Below are 18,980 nucleotides of genomic sequence, written 5' to 3'. Positions count from 1 at the left end.
CTATGCAAACTAGCAAATTGTGAAAGTTGAGTTGCCATTGCAAAGGACAACCCAAAGGGGTCACGACATGAACATTTGGGACACTTAATCTACAAAGAATTGCATGTGAGGCATCAAGAGTAATTAGTCGACGAAGCCATCAACTTGCAGAGGAGTCCTTTGTCCTCCCAATGAGTGTGACCGATAGCAACATGCAACAATAAGGGTAACTCTAGGAAGGGGTAGATCAAGTGATCCAAAGGTTGAGAGCAATCCAGAGGGATGAGTCCAGGAGCAGAGGGATCTGAGGAGCCATGCATCGGGGTGAGCTTGTGTATTAGTGGTAACCATGTGGAGCCATCTGTGCTCCTCTATGTGTTCTCAAGGATGGAGTTCAAAGGAACCAAAAGGTAGTCTAAGCAGGTACATGCCAATTATGGGAGCTAAGGAGTAGCCCAAGAAGAGGCATAAGGTGTGAGGAACTACAAGGCAATCTAGGCAGGGACGTGCCAAGCATGGGAACAAAGGAGCAACCCAGGCAAGGGTGCAAGGTCACATGATCAAGTGGCAATGTAGGCAAGGATGTGCCAAGTGTAAGCTAGCGCAAGGTAACTAACATAAACATAAGTCAAGAGGGCGAGCTTGAGCTGAGCTTGAGCTAAGAAGTGAGCCCCAGAGTCTAGTATGAACAAAAAATGCTTCGACTTAGTCGAATTTTCATACATGCTATAATTATAACTTGGTCAAATTGCCAACATTGCGTAGGCAAGAAAGCCATAAAATTAAAGTAATAGGCAAGGGCCTCTTTAATATATATATATATAGACTCTTTGCTATGGTCAAGTAAAAAAAGGCTATACAAACAAAAACTCTGATGGCCTCATACAGATCAATGTTTAACGACTCATCAAGTGCATAAAGTGCAGTATATAAAGGCCAAAGAGAGTGGAAACGAGACGGGATGTGTGAGCCAACCTAGACATTGAGCAAATTGCTTCTACCAATCTCGTGTGAAGGTTTTGTATAGCACCATAACGGCCACCTATAACCGATCTATTTTTCACCCGACTCTTCATTTTATTTACAATAAGTTAACCATGGCCCTCAAAACTATAGTTTCATCCACCCTTAATGATATAAAGTACGAGAAATTGTCCTCATTCCTTGTGTGAGTCAATCCCTCTATATAAAGGATTTTGTAAAATCATCTAGTCATCTATACTTATCCCTTTATCCAATGCTCTACAAGGTTCACCAAGGCATTTTATATGCCTTACGATGCCCATTCAAAAACAAGAAAGCATCCATATTTCACCCACTCTTAGCATCCAACCATGTTGATATTACTTGTAGATCATGTGGATTATTTTGACATATGACAACGTCATCCTAACTGTGTGTTTTTCCTAACTACTGCTAAATCTACAAATTTCAACATTAGATTCTGTCTCCTATATACTTCTCATTATGTGTATAAGATTTCCTAGTTGTAGGTACATGTATTTACTTCTCAATGTATAAAACACCCTTATTACAATGTTTCCCATATTAGTTTTCAAGTAGGGGGGGCACAACATCTATTATGTCAACAAACTCAATTCATGCTCATGGGCCATGTCTCTTTCCAGGCTAGTACTTATTTTTCTGTCATTTGCAGGATTCCACATATCTTTCTTGAACTATCATTTATATCAAGACTATTATTTTATTCAAAACGCATGTCTCTTTTCAGAGTAATTACATGACTGACTGCAAAGTTTTCCTTGTCTCTCAAAAATTATATCCAAACTGTCAGGGAGGGATCCCATGCCTCAAGTATTTCAGTCATCATTCAAATTACACGAAATCAGATGAGACTTATAGGCCTCTTTAGTAGTGAAACTGTTCTTTATCTATATAACCAAAAAGACAAGTCCCCCTATATGTCTATCACCAAGACCAAGCCAATGCTGTAGTTCCATCTCAGGCCATGGAGCTTAGGTAGAGCGCTCTAAACCACACAGCTAGAGCGCTTCCACAAAAAACGTCATATACACGCTAAAAAAATATATGGTAAGTCTTGGAATTTAATTCTGCAAGAAGTATCTACACGGTGCATTGCAGAAGCTGAGAAGTTGTTGTCAGAGATGGGATTCCATTGAGGACATGTCAAACTTAAGGAGGATAAGAAAATGTATGGGGCAACACAAAATCTTCCTACAAAAGTGTCCATGGGTGGAGGGAAGGCAAGGAGATTCCTATCTAACCACAATCTCGACAAAGACAAACATACATTGTCTCAAAGTAGTTTGGGTTGGGAATACTGGAAAGCATTGTGTGAATGCACGACCAATAAGGCTTCTCATCCTCAAGTAGCAACTTTGAGAGCTAAAGTATGGACAAAGGTAGATGCATTGATAAAATTGCTTCGCCAGGTTCAAATCGATGAGATGTATTATGAAAGGTTCAGGATGGCTGTGAAAGAGTTTATGCAATTAATGGTGAAAGCATGGGGGGAGTCGCACATTACACATTACATGGTAATCTTGGCACCATCGTAATATCTAGCACTTGCTTTATAAACAGTTTTTGTTGCTGATTTGATTCTCATCCTGTTTGCAGCATATTCTCTATGCACAGGGACCATGATTTGTACAAAATTAGGGTCCTTTGTCAATTTAGAATACACAAGGCATGGAGAAGTCACACTATAGAGCCAAGGCAGCCTACTTCCAGAACTCAAGGCATGGTGGTGGTGTCACTCATAGCAATGCATTGCATGAGATGTTCAATTGGTTTTTTAGATGTTTACTAGGAAGGACTTTAAAGTCTGAAAAGGCAAAGGCATCAGAACTTGCAAAAGCAGTTCAAATTATATCAAAGAATAGAAGGCATAGTGCTTGGAAAGCACCCATAGGGAGTCAAGGAGTCGCACGTTCGTTGCAAGCTAGAGTGAGAGTAGGGAGCAGATGGGTCCAACCACCAACAGAAGCTATGGTGTAATTGTATACAAATACGAAATAAATATATTGCTTATTTTGACCACAATTTGTGTACTCACTCTTTAATATCTTGCTTATTTTGACCACAATTTTTGTACTCATACGACGGGAAAGTGGGGACATGGTGAAGGAGGGGGAAGAGAAGGGAGGGGGGTGGGGTGGGGCAAGGGGAGGGGTGGAGTCGTAGCAAGGTTGAGGGGAGGGGGGGATGGGGGTATGGGGGAGGGCGACGGGTGTGGGCGGGGCAAGTAGGGGGAGGGCAAGGGGGGGGAGGGCAACGAGGGTGGGGGGAGTGGAGGGGTTAGGGCGGGGCCAGGGGGCACGATGAAACCCTAAATGTAATTATAAGGGATGTCAAAACATGATGGGCCCTTATAAAAAGTTTTAAAAAACCCTAACTCTCATTATTCAATGGCAAAGTGAAGAACAATGCTAGACCCACTGGACACCGCCTCCACCCTTCCTCTCTAGCTCCACCACCTCCATGGCATCCATGCACACGAACCTATCTAGGTTCGGTGGTGCCTCTCCCAACTCAGCCACAGCCTTCCCCTCAGCCTTCCCCTCAACCTTCCCCTCAGCCTTCCCCTCGGCCTTCCCCTCCCCATGAGATCCCTCTCCCGATCGAACAAAATGTGTTCGATAACCTCTCGGATATAGAGAGGCTTCCTGAGGGTCAACAGACTGCCATGAAGAGCACCATCTTCCCTCTCCCAGAGATACAGCCCATGGCAGAGATGACCCCTGTGCCCAGGAGGAGGGTAAAGGAAGCCCCATCCCAAAGAAGGCCTAAGCTCCATACGTCAGCGAGAGGAGGACTCAGAGGAGGACAGCGAGCAGCGAAAGAAGTTCAAGGCAGACAGGTGGCCGTGGGAAGGTGTTCAAGTACCTATAAGGCCCCCACCAAGAGTTAGGAAGCCGTACCGAGCAAAACCAGGAGTGTGAGCCCTGAGGGAGATCAGGCAACTGCAGAAGACCACAGACAACTTGATCCCGCGTGCTCCCTTCCAATGTGTGGTATGGGAGATCGCACAGGGATACAAGCGTGACGTGCGCTTTAGCACAGGAGCTATGGGGGCGCTCCAAGAGGCTGTAGAGCAAGTGACCACCGCTCTGTTCGAGGACTCCAACTTGTGTGCCATCCATGCAAAGCGCGTCACGGTCATGGACAAAGACATGGCTCTAGCGAAGCGGCTACGGAGTGACCCAAGTTTGAAGCCCTAGATTCTCTTGCAGCCCATTCTTAAGACTTAGACCACCCCTTGCCCTTGAAGGCACTATCTTGTATCTAAGGCCCAAGGGTCGATTCTTTAAAATAAAATATATCGACATTCTCTACACTCTCGCATTGTTGTATATTTTCCATTTCAATGCTTGCAGTAAATGATCATTTTAAGTTAAGTTTTGAATTCCGTCAAATCCTGAAGGAATTTCACCGTCGCGTAGAAGGGAAAAGTGTCCGGCACGTCACCAGGACCCCATAAAGCCCAAAACCCATCATGGTGCAAATTTGGGCATTCTGGGCTTGTGTCTGGCACGTCGCTAGGACCCCAGAAAGCCCAAAACCTGCCATGACGTGAATTTAGGCATTCTGGACTTGGTCTAGCACGTTGCAAGGACCCCAAAAAGCCCAAAACCCGCCACAATGCGAATTTGGTGAGAATGCCCAAATTCGCACCGTGGTGGGTTTTGGGCTTTCTGGGGTCCTGGCGCGAATTTGGGCATTCTGGCAAGTCCAGAATGCCCAAATTTGCACCGTGGCAGATTTTGGGCTTTTTGGGGTCCTGGCGACGTGCTTGACATTTTCCCTTTTGCGCGACGGTGAAATTCCTTCAGGATTTGACAAAAATGAACTCTTGATACCCAGAATTGGTGAAAATGATACTAAATTTGCTAGAAATTTATTAAATTAACACAATTAAAATGATGGAGAAAATATATCATCGACGACTTAAACAAAATACAATGGAATTCATGATGAGCAATGATAACTTAAAACAAATAATAAAGACATGTAGTCATGTATCCATTGAAATATCCATTTAAATATATGTTTATATATACAAAAGGCCTCACATGCTATCTTTCTTCTTGGCTAGTTCGAGTACATCGAGAATAGGGGTCATTGAATCCCCTATTGGATTCCTAGATATAAATCTAGCCACAGCAGCACTAACATCCTCCTCTCCTATTGCCAAAGATATAGCCGTGGCCGTCAATGCCCTGCCATGAATGTTCGATCCAAAGGCATTGATAGCAACCAGGCGATGTACCAAAATGACTTTGTTGGCATTTCGAGTAATGTTGGAGTATTCGATAGCGCGCGACAATGCCTTGCACTTCAGCAGCTCCGAAGGACCTCGAGGAGAAAATTTATCATGAAAGACCACGATATGCTCTGCAACTTTGCCAAGATAATGGGCCAAAGAGTGATCTCGCCCAAATGTGCTATGAACATTACCCCGTCGAGATGAGAATTCATCAAGCTCAAATGCATCCTACAACAATTCAACAAAAATTAGAAGACCGACAAAACAAACTATACTGAAAGAACATCAAAATAAAAAATATTGTTCGAACTTACCACTACAGCATCGTCGGCTTGTATCCATTCCTCATTTGCAATGTTGATAGAACCAGGTGCTGTGTGATGTTCCATTTGGGAGGTGGACGCTTTCTCCTGACCTGTGTTGGAGGTGGAAGCTTCTGCATGAGAGGGTTGTGCATCGTATACGGACATGTCTGCATCCCTCATTAAAACCAGCGTCGTCAAGAGAAAGTCTTCCATTGTCTAGTCTTCAGTACCTAAAACCCTGGGATCTTTGACACTTGTGTCAACATCAAACCCCGATAGGACTCCGAGTGCCTCATCCTCTCATAGTCCAAAAAGAATCTCTATGTCATAGAGGAATATGTACTCTTCTCCATCGATGATGAGGGGGGACAAGGACCATAATTCTGAGTCTGGGTCAATGGTCTCCGATGCATATTCTTGCTCTACTGGGGGCTCTTGAAGTAGGCTCAATGCTTGAGCTGCTTCCATCTCCTTTGTTGGATCATCAAGACTCTCTTCCATGTAGATGTCTGAGTCTAGTCTAGGGACGACCAAATCAGCAGTTTGGATAGAGGGGGTGCTAGAGGATGAGGCTTCTTCCTCTAAATTTCCTTCTTGGAGAAGGAAGATGAATGTCATCTCCCATGAAAGGAATTTGGTGCCTGTATTTCCTGTGATCCCTGCATCTAGGATGTCGTGAACTTCGACTGTCCTAAACCCTTCATCTGTAAGGTTGTCACAAAGGCAGGCCAAGCGCTTTACAAACTTGGGTTCCTCTACGAACAGATACTTTATGTAATCTATGGGAACCCATCTCTTTGAAGTGTGGTCAAGTGTATAGGCAAAATTTGAGAAATTATCTTGCATGTAAAGGATGAGATCTGAGAAGTCATCCTTGGCTCACATATATGTGCCTAGGACATCTAAAGTCCTATCAAACACTAAAAATAGCTCTTCCTCACGATCTGCAAATGCAGTTCATGAGATGAAGTCATGGAACACAATTCTAGCTGAATCCATGGCAAATAGCAGTTGATGCAGGGAGTAAATTCTGAGGACAGGAGTTTCTATGGCTCTCTAAATGTGAAAGTGAGAATGCGATGTAAGAAGGGCTCTTACCCCTTAATATATATAAAAACCCTAAAAATTAAAATTAATCATAAAATCCCCAAATTTTTTGAAAAACATTTACCACCATGAACTGAAAGGAGAAAACATTAAAAGAAATAACATTTTAATTTAATTGTCCATCATCTTTTGAAGCAATAACTAGGATTTGACAGACAAAAAATTAAATGCTGCACTAGTCAAACACATTGTTAGCAATCTTAAAAGTTGCAGGAGGAATGAAATTGGCACTCTACATGCACTTCTCCACATGGAATGAAATCTTACCACCATTTAAGGTAAAGTAGAAGAACTCTGACATGCCATCCTCCATGACCAATAGGTGTTTTCGCACATCCCTTAGAGTCCATTGCAATGTGACATTCACATTCTTGACATCTCCCTCTTCAACATCAATAGACAAACTTACCCTCGTATTATCTTCATCATTAGCGTCTAGGGGAAGCCACCGGCCATTTGTTTTCTTCCAGCGCTTGTACTGAAAAGCTAAATACAACATTTGGTGTGACAAATGGTATCTAATAACCACATTGTCTTTACATGCATGATATTGAAACACATCACCCTTTTGGTCACCTGACCTGGTTCCCCAATTCATCCCAAGTAAATTTTCAAGAGCATTTTCATCGACATGCTTGCAGGACCACATAGTTTTTGTTCTATGCATATGTATATTCTGAAATAAAGAAGCAAAAATGTGCAGAGGGATAAACCAAGATAACCTTGCCCATTTGGATCCAAATGTAAACTTCATGGACATGCCCACATTCTTTCAAATCTTGTCCTTGTACGATTGCAATGTCCTCGAGTCCACATTGCTGCAATCCATGTCTTGAAGTTGTGGTGGTGAAATGGTTTGCAGACGGCCATAGCTTGATGATGTCGTTGGAGTGATGTATGTTGCATTATGCCAATACACATTCTTCATTCGCAAGGAGTCCAACTTCTCCCGGACATGCATTTGCTTACCTAAATCCTCATGAATCGCAATGAACTTGCCTATGAATGATTCAACTGGTTCCCACTCCTCGAGGTCCGAAGGGAAAACATTTGCCACCATGAATAAGAGCTCTTAGAAACCAAACACAAAATTTCCAAATGGACTCATTACACTTACAGGTGAAAAAGGTACATAGATAGAAAGGCTCACAATGTGATGGTATCCTAGATTGATTGAATGATGGAGGAAGCTGCATATCTTTTCCCATGTAAACATGTTGCACTTTTGCAAGCCATCCTTTCTTCCCAAACTTGAACTTCAAGATGCGCCCCTTCCACTCATGCAAGATGTCACCTCTCTTGCTCTTGGGAAGCTTGTGTGGACCTTTGGCTACTCCTTTCATCACTATCCAGTCATTAAAGCTGTAGGTGCAAGGGATCCACTACAGAGGTTGCAACAGCAAGAATGGGACTCCTACACAAGGCAATGCAGCTCCAACAGAGGCACAGAAGAGGGAGAAGGAGAGGGACAGAGCAGCAGCAACAGAGGCACAGGAGAGGGAGAAGGAGAGGGACGAGCAGCAGCAACAGAGGCACAGGAGAGGGAGAAGGAAAGGGACGGAGCAATAGTAACAGAGGCACAGGAGAGGGAGAAGAAGAGGGACAGAGCAGCTCCAACAGAGGCACAAGAGAGGGAGAGGGGAGAGAGAGAGAGAGAGAGAGAGAGAGAGAGAGAGAGAGAGAGAGAGAGAGAGGAGCTACAGCAAGCAAGCTAGAGCAGGAGGAAGCAGAGAAAGAGGGGGGAGAGGGAAAATGCATGGGATTTGGTTCAAATCTAAGTGATTTGGCAGGTTGGACTAGAATAGTGGGGGGCAGAGATCCTAGAAGGAGGGAGGGGAGAAGAAAAAATCGCCACAAGGGCCCTACCATCCCATTGAAGGTAGTTTTGGGCTCATGTAGGGGAGGTGCACCTGATAGGAGGGTCAAACATGGGTTAAGAGGGGGGGGATGGTTTGGGTGGTCCCTAGTGTAAGGGGAGCAACCAATAGGGGCTCTCTGCAGGCCTGCCTGCCCTCCACCTCAACATACCATTGCCGCACACCTTCTAGCACTCTCATTGGTACATCTCAAATCACTCTCTAATCCCTTGAAATTAGGAAACACTAATTGGAGGCCCTTTTGAGACCCCAATTCTCCCCTAATGAATGATAACTGCATCAGTAACAGTTTTATGGATTCTAGGTGGTCATTTAACTCTTGTTGTGTCCAAGGCAATAATGGTTTCATGGATCTTCTTGTTGAACATAGATAAGATAGCTTGGCAACCCAATGAGGGGGCAGGGGGTTCCATATAGCCCAAACCCCTTAAATCTTGATGCCATGAAGAAAGGTGTTGCACCCAAAGAAGTTCAAGTTTACCATTAGCCTAGAGATCTTTGTCATCATCTCCACATGGTATGACTTGTGCGTGTTTTTCCTAACGACTACTAAATCTACAAATTTCATATCATTTCAACATCAGAGTTATGTCTCCTATATACTTCTCATTATGTGTACAAGATTTCCAAGTTGTAGGTACATGTATTGACTTCCACTTCAATGTCTAAACCACCCTTACTATACAATGTTTCCCATATTAGTTTTCAAGTAGGGGGGGCACAACATCTATTATGTCAACAAACTCAATTCATGCTCATGAGGCATGTCTCTTTTCAAGGCTAGTACTTATTTTTCTATCATTTGTAGAATTCCACATATGTTTCTTAAACTGTCATTTATATCAAGACTGTTATTTTGTTCAAAAAGCATGTCTCTTTTCAGAGTAATTACATGACTGAGTGCAGAGTTTTCCTTGTCTCTCAAAAATAATATCCAAACTATTAGGAAGGGGTCCCATGCCTCAAGTATTTTAGTCATTATTCAAATTACATGGAATCAAACCAAACTTATAGGCCTCTTTAGTAGTAAAATTGTTCTTTATCTATATAATCAAAAAGATAGCAAGTTCCTCTATATGTTTATCACCAAGACAAAGGCAATGCTATAGTTCCATCTCATGCCCCATTGGCAAGACTGCCTATGCCAGTGTTGTTTTTGTGGTATTTCCCGAGCCCTCCTAGTTGTCCTCATAGAATCTTGCAGAGAAGTGTGGGGAATCACTTGCCACCATCCAAAACAAGCAACTATAGTTAGCTTTCAATTGGGAAGGTAGGCTTCAACACCCTTGCCCAGTGGTTATCCATTCTCTTACAACCTTTTTCCATGAATTTTTCGTCAATAAAAAACTTTGTAGACTGAACAATTCCGTCGTCCCTTTATTTTGGAACAATGTGCTCATTATATCTATGGTCAACATATACATTAAGTCGGCTCTATTGTTTAAGGACGTTCAATATATATATATATATATATATATATATATATATATATATACATAAGTAATAATGCTCCAACATCGATTTTCAACGTCCTAACTAGCTCTAAGAGTTGATGCGACTCCTCATTGTGATTTTTCAAGCACTCGGGGCTCCTTAGGGACGTTGTGAACTAATCGTAGAATGAAAGTGAATCGGGAAAGAAAACACTCTATGTGCAAAGCTTAAAGGACCTGCTTGTCGTCCATCCCCTCGTAATGGGCACGTCTCGTTGCAATCGAGGTGTCAAGTGTCTTGTGTCTCCACCATTCCTTCTCAGCTGCCTTGGGTGCGGTGTGCTGGAAGCAAGTATCCTACTTGGGTTTTGTGCTCAGCAAGTTTCTGCAAGAAGGGTCCCAAGCATTGATGGAGGCCTTGGGTGTGAGTCTCAAGGTTCCTTGGATGCTCTATTTTTTGCTGTTGTGGGCGGCCTCCAAGGGCGGGAAAAGCCATTCTTAATTGCCACACGTTGCAAGGGGCCTATGTACTTTGTCTTTTTGACAGGTCTTATAGTGTAGTCCATACTGTTCTTTCTGTGCCTCCTTGCAATTACTTAAGGCCATCCATGGCGGGGGGGGTTTTGGCTATAGGTGTTCAAAAATCACCCCCAAATTATCCATCACCATACCCCCTTTTAAAATTTCTTTGGAACCTATGGGGTTTCTTATGAGCCTAGTATTACCACTCCAATTATGTCTCCCCTTTTCAAACAAGTGTATATAATTATCATATATAGTTATGTATATATATCTAGGTTAAGCTTCTCCAAGTATTATGCATTATCATTTGGAATCTTGCAAGCCCTAGCCCAGCATGCTGGGGTCTAGTCTAAGTGTTTCCCTTAGTTCTACCATTATTTCCACGTAGGGAGTTGGGGGGGGGGGGGGGGGGGGCGAAGTGTGTGTGTGTGTTTGTGTCTGTGTCTGTGTCTACGTCTGTGGTGTGTGTGTGTGTGAGGAGCTTCTGCAGCCCGCCCTGAAGAACTCTACCTGTGCGGCTTGATTTCATGCCCTCAAACCTATTGTAATTCAGTCGCACCTGCCCCCTCCCTCCTCAGGCTTTGATTCATCAAATTTCCCTCACTTGCTGCTGCTAAATTTTTTCTCGCGATTCTCTGTTTTTGCTGCCTGCCCCTTGTTCTTCTTCGAATCAACCTTTGCTCTACCTGCAAACACTCTCCCCCTTTCCCTTCCTTCTCAGCTTTCATTTTCCCTATCCAGCTCTTCCTGTTTTATACCTCGCCTTTTTCTACCCCTCCTTTTGTCCATAAACTTCTCCTTCCCAAATGGCTTCCATACAAACCGATGCTACTCTTACAACGCATGCTAGAAAGGACCACAATCTAGGGGCAAAAAGAAGATGTACAGATTCAGATTGTGGTGAAATCGACATGGATGCTGAAGCAAAATATGTCTTTGACACTTTGAAAGATGACTTCCACCAATCATGCCAAGATTGGGGTAAGCCTGTGCCATAGGTGACATACAAGATGAGGCTTCCGGCTCTGGTCGAACCCCTCAAAAAATTGGCTCAAACTGCAGTAATCATTTTCTTTCCAGGAAAGATTCCCTCTGCAAACGATGTAGCACAATGGATTCAATCCATTTTGGGCGGATGCTATGTAGAGGGAGTGTACTTTGCTTCCCGCAGCTTTTATGAGATACACCTGACAGATGTTGTGCAAAAGCAGAGATTGCTTGAGTTGTCCCCTCTGTTTTATGGTAGACAGATGGTTCGTGCCATGCCATGGTCACCAAACAAAGATTATCAGAGCCTTGTTCGACACCATTGTCCAGTCTAGGTGGAGGTGGTCAATTTTCCAGACTACATGAGACATGAACTGCCTGCACTGGCAGCAGCCTTGGGCCAAGTGATTTGCCCCCACCCCGTCCTGCACGAAATCGAAACAGGTTTTGTGTATTGTGGGACACAGATATCCCCACCCTTCCCTCCATTGCAATAGAGGTTGAAGGACTGCCAATGGGACAGAAATATTTTGAACTGAAATGGGGGATCTTTGCGGGTGCTTGCTTTTCATGCCGCAAGTTTGGCCATGTGGCTTCTGAGTGCCCTATTGTATTGCATCCTCCCCCACCTACTGCCATTCCCCCTTCACAGAATCAGCCCGCTCAAAAGCAAGATAATCCTCCACTGAAGAACATGGATAAGAATGTTGCCAAGAATGGTAAATTGGTTGCATAGATGCCTGCAATAGCAAGAGGGAAAGATAAAGGCAAGGAGAAAGCCAAGGATATTGATAATGATAATTTCCAATAGCCCAAGAAAGTTTTGAGGCAGAGGCCCCTTCAGTCTCGACACTGGGATGCGGCAGCCCCTATCCCTGGTCAAGCCTCCACTTCAGCCCCCTCCCCAATACTTCAAAACTGGGCTGCAATCCTTTAAAAAAATATTCCACTCTGTGAGTCAGAAGATGCATTGGCCTTTCACATTGAAAAAGAAGGGTTGCAGCCTATGATGGCAGATGCATAGACTTTTATGTCTGTATATTCTAGGTTTCTAATTCTTGTATATACTCCTATGTTTCATACTATTACTTATGTTACTTTCAATGTACAAGGCCTCTGCAATCCTTCTAAGTGGAGGCTGCTTTGGAATTATGTATTGACTAGGCAGCCAGAAGTTCTCTGCTTGCAAGAGCATAATCAACATTCCATGGCTGGTCACGCTAGTTTTTTTGGGGGCTATGATATCTTTTATGCAGGTACTAAGGATTTCTCAGGCATTTGCATGTTGATCTGCCATGATTTACAGCCTATGCTTGCCTTCAATGATCCTCTTGGCCAATGGATGGTTGTACAGACATGTATCCAAGGAGAAATCTATGAATTTGCAGGTGTATATGCCTCTCAGTCTTCTACAATAAGGGCTGCCATGTGGGAATCTATTGCATCCTATCCATGGAGGTCGGTTGCCTTTCTTGGAGGAGATTTTAATAATGCCCCCTTGCCCAGGGATAATACCATAGGCAAATCACATATGCTCAAGATAGAAAAGAGGCAGTGGGCTCACCTTATGGCAGAGACTAAAGCAGAGGATTTATGGTTAACTTTGGAGCATGCTATGCCTGGCTACACTTATCATCACAATGCTTTGCACAATTATTGGGCCAGGTTGGACAGATGGTATTTATTCAATGCCCAACAGTTTTTCGAATTTACTCTCAAACTCACTCTGGATCATTCATTGTCACTCTCAGATCATGCTCCGTTGTGGATGACTCTAAGCTTTGGTCTGTCCACAGATGATCTGCCTGCACAGACCATCCGTCTCAAACATATTAATGCAGCATATTTTCAGCATGCTCTATTTAAGAATATGATCCACCATGCCATTGCTCCTCTCCAGGCGCATGCTTCTCATGATATGTCTTATGCATGGGAAGGCTTTGTGTACCATGTTTAGCATGTTATTCACGATTATGGCAAAAATTTCATGGCTGATTGGAGAAGGCAGGTGCACTATGCCAAACAACAATTGCAACGCCTTACAGAGCTTTCTCATGTTCAGCCTCTGACTGACACCCAAAAAGATTCTATGCTACATTTTCAGTTCCTGCTCCGCGAGAATGATCAAAGAAATCTCAATAAGTGGCAAGTGCGTGCAAGAATGAAGCCTTTGTTAGACAAAGGATGTTCTTCTAAATCCTTTTTTCAAGGTTTGCATGCACACAGGCCGAAGAGTTCCTGTCTCAGAGTGAGAAGATTAGATGGAACTTGAACACAATCTCTCTCTGAACTTGATCAAGAGTGCTTTGACCATTTTCAAAGGATGTTTGCTCCCCTTGCTACCCCCACTCAATCAATCATGGATGCCAGGGAAGTCCTACTGAATCAGGTACAGCCAATCCTGACAATGGACCATGCACTTCCTCTGGAGCAGCAATTTTTTGCTCAAGAACTTCATGATGCATTGCTTCATCTTGGCAAAGGGAAATCTCCTGGATGGGATGGGCTCACAGTAGAATTTTCTTTGGCTTTCTAAGATGATCTCAAACATGTGCTCCTTGCCATGATTAATGCAGCTTGGGACAACCGGCATATGCCTGCTTCTTGGAAGCATGGAATTGTCAAGCTCATCCCTAAGAGGCTTTTGTGTGAACATCTGACAGATTGGAGGCCAATTACTCTTATGCCTATCATTTATGAATTAATCTCCAAAATGTTGGTTCATAGACAGCATAATATATTACATGATGGTGTCCATCCACATCAGTATGGATTTGTGCAGAAGGCAAATCTATGATAACATTGCAAATGCTATGATAGCCATAAAGTATACCAAGTACACAGAGCAAGATATCCTCATTCTATAGGTGGATATAGCAAAAGCTTTTGATACTGTTCAATGGGATTTTATTGCACAGACAATGACACGGATGGGTTTTGGGACCAAGGTAGTACATGCAATTTATTAGCTGTACATTGATTCGTCTGCTCAATGCATTTTGGGTAATCGTTTATCTCAGCCATGGAATTTGGGCAAATTGGTCAAACAGGGATGTCCCCTTAGTGCTTTACTTTATGCCATTGCCACCCATCCTCTGCTCCTCTATTTGGATCATCTTACTACTCAGGGGAGACTGCAAGGACTGCAAATACCATGACAAAAAACTTTTGCAGCACAGGCATATGCAGATGACTCTTTTTTCATGCTACACAACACTCAACAAGAGTTGCAACTTCTCATGGATTCTTTATCTCTGTATGGAATGGCAGCAGGTCTACATGTCAATTTTGAGAAATCAAAATTGATAGCCCTTTAAAAAACTGATTGGCATGCAATTCTTTGGCCAGGTGAGATATTGGATTCTCATGCAGTGGTCAGACATCTGGGATATCCTATCGGATGGATGGTTACCAGGAAGCAACAACTTCAATGGGTGTTTGACAAACTTTATGATAAGTTGCACTATTGGAAAATAGCCACTTGGCCACTTCATGTTCGTCTCAGAATAGTGCAATCTATTGTCATGGCCTATGTTCAATTCTTTTTGCCTTCGTTGCATTGGACTTCTCAGGAGATATCAGCATACATGTCACAAGCAATGGAGTTGCTTTGGAAAACCAAGTCCTCCAGGAAGGCTCTCCGATTACTAAAAATGAAATATGTATGTTCTCCTCGGAAGAGTGGTGGATTGAATGTGCTCAACTTGCACCTACATGCATTGTCTCATAAAATGTCACTGTTGTTGGCCTTCTCACAGCAGGAACAGCCATGGACCCAGATGCTTGCTTACATGTCTAGGACTATGGTGACACCTGCTTATGGTAAATGGGATGTGGACATATGGGACGTACTCCTTGGCAAGTTTATGGGGAAGATTCCAGGGTGTCCTTTTGCTACTGCTCTGATCCTTGATTGGAAGCAGGTTCTTTCCCGCATTAAATGCCCCCCCCCCCAATCCAAGGGCCAACTCTCTTCATCAAGAAAGTTTATATTGGAGTGTTGATTTTGACACTCCACTTGCATGTCAGAATTTCAGTAGCTACCTTGCCATGGTTTTCAAATGCAAGGCACTACTAACAAGTCTGATGAACTCTTTCACATCTAAGTGGAAAAATTCTAACACAGAGGTTCAATCCACATTAGCCATCACCTTCTAGCCAAACCAGCCCATGCATTGTCCTTTTGAAGGCCTTGTGGTTCACCTCCCAACCACCCCTGATTTACGGATAACTTTGGCAATGCACCCAAAACCACTCTAACTTCTTGTAGGCAGACGAGATTGAAGGGCTTCGACAGACCATGGCTTATCTGTGTAGCACATTAGCCAGTGCCACCTAGAAAGCCATCAAAGCTCAAAGAAAGGATCGAGTAGCTGAAACAAGAAGTTAGCAATCTCCATGAGTCTCAATAGGCAGTTGGGGTAGCATACACTCACCATCTCGTCAAACTCCAACGCTAGCATGTGGACACCTAGGGTAAATCTCTTATTCTTGAGGCATAAGTGAAATCCCTCACCTATGTCGAACATGGCAAGCATGGTGATATGGTTTTCCACATGTACGTTGAATCCTACTAGAAGCTATAGTAGATGCCAACGTGGAAATTTTTGCAAAGGACCCGTGCATAAGCTGTAGGCTATGGGAACACTAGGAGGGAGCTATAGCCTTGGACGATTGGCCACAAATGCGGCAGCAAAGCAACAGGCATGTGCAGTGGGCATAACACAAAAGGCATCGTCGACGATGTGCTAGATGGAGCTACAGGCCAACAGTATGCCAAATTCAATGGGGTGGGTGCTATCGGCACGATTTAGTGGCACAATAGAGGGTAAGCCGGTGATGGTTGCTCGAGAAATGTGCTTGCACATGGCACGTGCTACAATGAGCTATTAGAGGTATATGCTCTAGGAAGCATGAGCTTGGCAGCAATGGAGCATGGATTTTTCATGCAACGAGAAGATTGATGTGGTAGAAAAGGTCCAATGGGAGGCCAGTGGTAGCTAGAGCTCGATTCAATCTATGGTTTTGGTTGGTTAACTGCCATGAATGAATGCCAAATCTAGAATCAAGGAGTTGATTGTGGAAAAAGATGCTTCCAAGAGAAGCTATATCATGATGTACTCCCAATGCGTCATTCAAGCTTTAACATCACAGTTTTATCTTCCCTTTTCAACAAGACCTACTCAAGAACTTCCAATGCTGCTACAAATATTCATAATTTCATGGGTACCTTTTTAGTGGGAGTTGTGAAAATCATAAGGACAAATATATATAAAATCATACAGTATGGAAAATCCTTTTACATTAGTTCCAAAGAGGAGGAGAGGGTTAAAAAGGAGAGGGAGGACAGTTCAATGAAGCTAAGAATTTGTGTCTTTAATTGAAATTAACGTGCATGGGTTCTATTCAAGTTTCTTAGGATGTGAAACCTTCAACGTGTGGGTTGGGTTCTCTCTCTCTCTCTCTCTCTCTCTCACACACACACACACACACACACAGCCACACACACACGCAACATTTACACAAGCCATAGGTTGCATTCCAAGCGGGTCTCCTTGGAGTCTGGTTTGCATGATGGGTTCTTGTGGGTACATGACCAGGTGCGGAATCGTACCCCCGCCACTCCACCCACGACAAGCCCCACATCCTTGTGTGCAAGGTGTGGGACCGAGCCTCTATTCTAGGACTGTCTCGTGAGAAGACCGACAACCCCGATCATCTTGCCAAAGAGCACCAACCTTAACCTGCTTAGCATCGAACAAGGCCAGGTGGCCGCAGTGCCCCTAAAAGTCATCACAAGGATGCAAGCCAAGGCATTAGGCAAGGCAATGAGGAAACTGGCAAGAATAGATAAAGGGTCCCTATCACTTGGCCCCGAGATCCCTCAACATCCCCTAACTCGGTCCAAGAAGGCCATAAGGCTAGGTGATGGCTTTGACCAAGTGCTTATCCAAGACAGCTCCGATGAGGAGACAGCCACTCTCGCCACCTCCTCTACTTCCAAACGTGCTTCCACCCAGGATGACCCTAAGGTACCTCCGAGTCGAGTATGGGAAAAACTTTTGTGTTCATTGAGCACTACTACTTCAATTTGCCATTCTCTTGTTATCCATCTTTAGTTGTGATTATGGAATTGTTTAGCTTCATTTGCTTTGAGCCTCCACAGATCCCATGATTTGGGTAGGAGGGAGGAGAGGAGAGAGTGCAAATGGAGGAGAGAGGGCACATCTAGGACAGGTGACTAACTAGTTATACACTATGAGTTAAAAACCTGAATATATATACCTTTTCCTAACCTTTAGGTTTGGGTTTACAGATAGGATTGGTCGCTATTTGCCTTTTAACCATCCTTTTAGCGTTAGTGCATATTCAACAATATTGCACACAGACGTTGAGATGGTTCCTCAACACCAGCTTTAGCACTTCACGTTTCCTTATCTTTCTCCTTATTCATGAATGTTTCATAATTACTTTCTTCTTTCTCTACTATGAGATCTCTTCTATGCAAAGAATATGGACTACTCAATTGGTCCACCATAACCTTTTAAAATACTATAAAGTTTAAAGCTTTCTTCTCTTAAAGGAAGTAAGAAGAACATGAATTGCAAAGGAAGATACCCCTCATGACAAAAGCCCTTCCATTTTACTCCAATTCTTGTGGTGATGAAGATTTACTCTAGTACCATTAAGATGACTCTCAATTTGAGCCCAATTCTAGTGGATATGAATTGTGCCAAACACTTTGATTCATTTCAATAGGACGTGCATGCAAGTTGCTCACGCTCAAGGCTCCGAAGATATACCTATTGCCAAATGGCCTAAAGGAATTGATTGCTCATCCTATATGGATTCTTCATGCCCATAATTCCCCATGACAATTGATCTTTTGTAAAGAGTACAATGACAAATGTGAGTTCATACAATACATACATATTACCATTTGAAATAGATTGAATTTGGAGAAGAAATGTGCCTTAATTGCTCATTCATCTATGAGATGTAGTGCGTTGCCGCACTCGACCCACCCATTCCTTTGTCTTTGTCCGACCCACCCATCCATCCTATCTGGACACTTGCCCATGAAACATGTACAATTGCTTTTGCTACTGCCAACACTTATCTTACTATAGGTCGGTTTATTCGACTCAAACTTTTGTCCATGGCTCAGTTCGTTGCTTCTCCTTGGCCTTCCCTTTCATTGAGTCCTTCATTGAGTTAAGCTCATTTGGGGGCTCAACATTACCCCCAAGTGTTGGTAATGTTATATCCATACCACTACTATCTCCCTTGTTTGGGACATGATTCATTGCTCAACATTACCCCCCGGTGTTGGTAATGTTATACCCATACCACTCTCTCTCCCTTGTTTGGGACATGATTCATTGCTTGGTACTTTTGTTCCACCTTAGCATTGGTGCGCTTGCACATTAGTTACAATAGGTCCATTCCCTGGGTTGCCTCTACCTCCATGACTCAATACATCTTCATTTACCACTTTGTAGCATGTGCTCCATCCCCT

The sequence above is a fragment of the Dipteris shenzhenensis genome, chromosome 16, assembly GCF_047967505.1.
Source record: "Dipteris shenzhenensis isolate YYH24624 ecotype China chromosome 16, Dip_SZ_1.0, whole genome shotgun sequence".
Lineage (NCBI taxonomy): Eukaryota > Viridiplantae > Streptophyta > Polypodiopsida > Gleicheniales > Dipteridaceae > Dipteris > Dipteris shenzhenensis.
Note: the sequence above shows the minus strand (reverse complement) of the source record.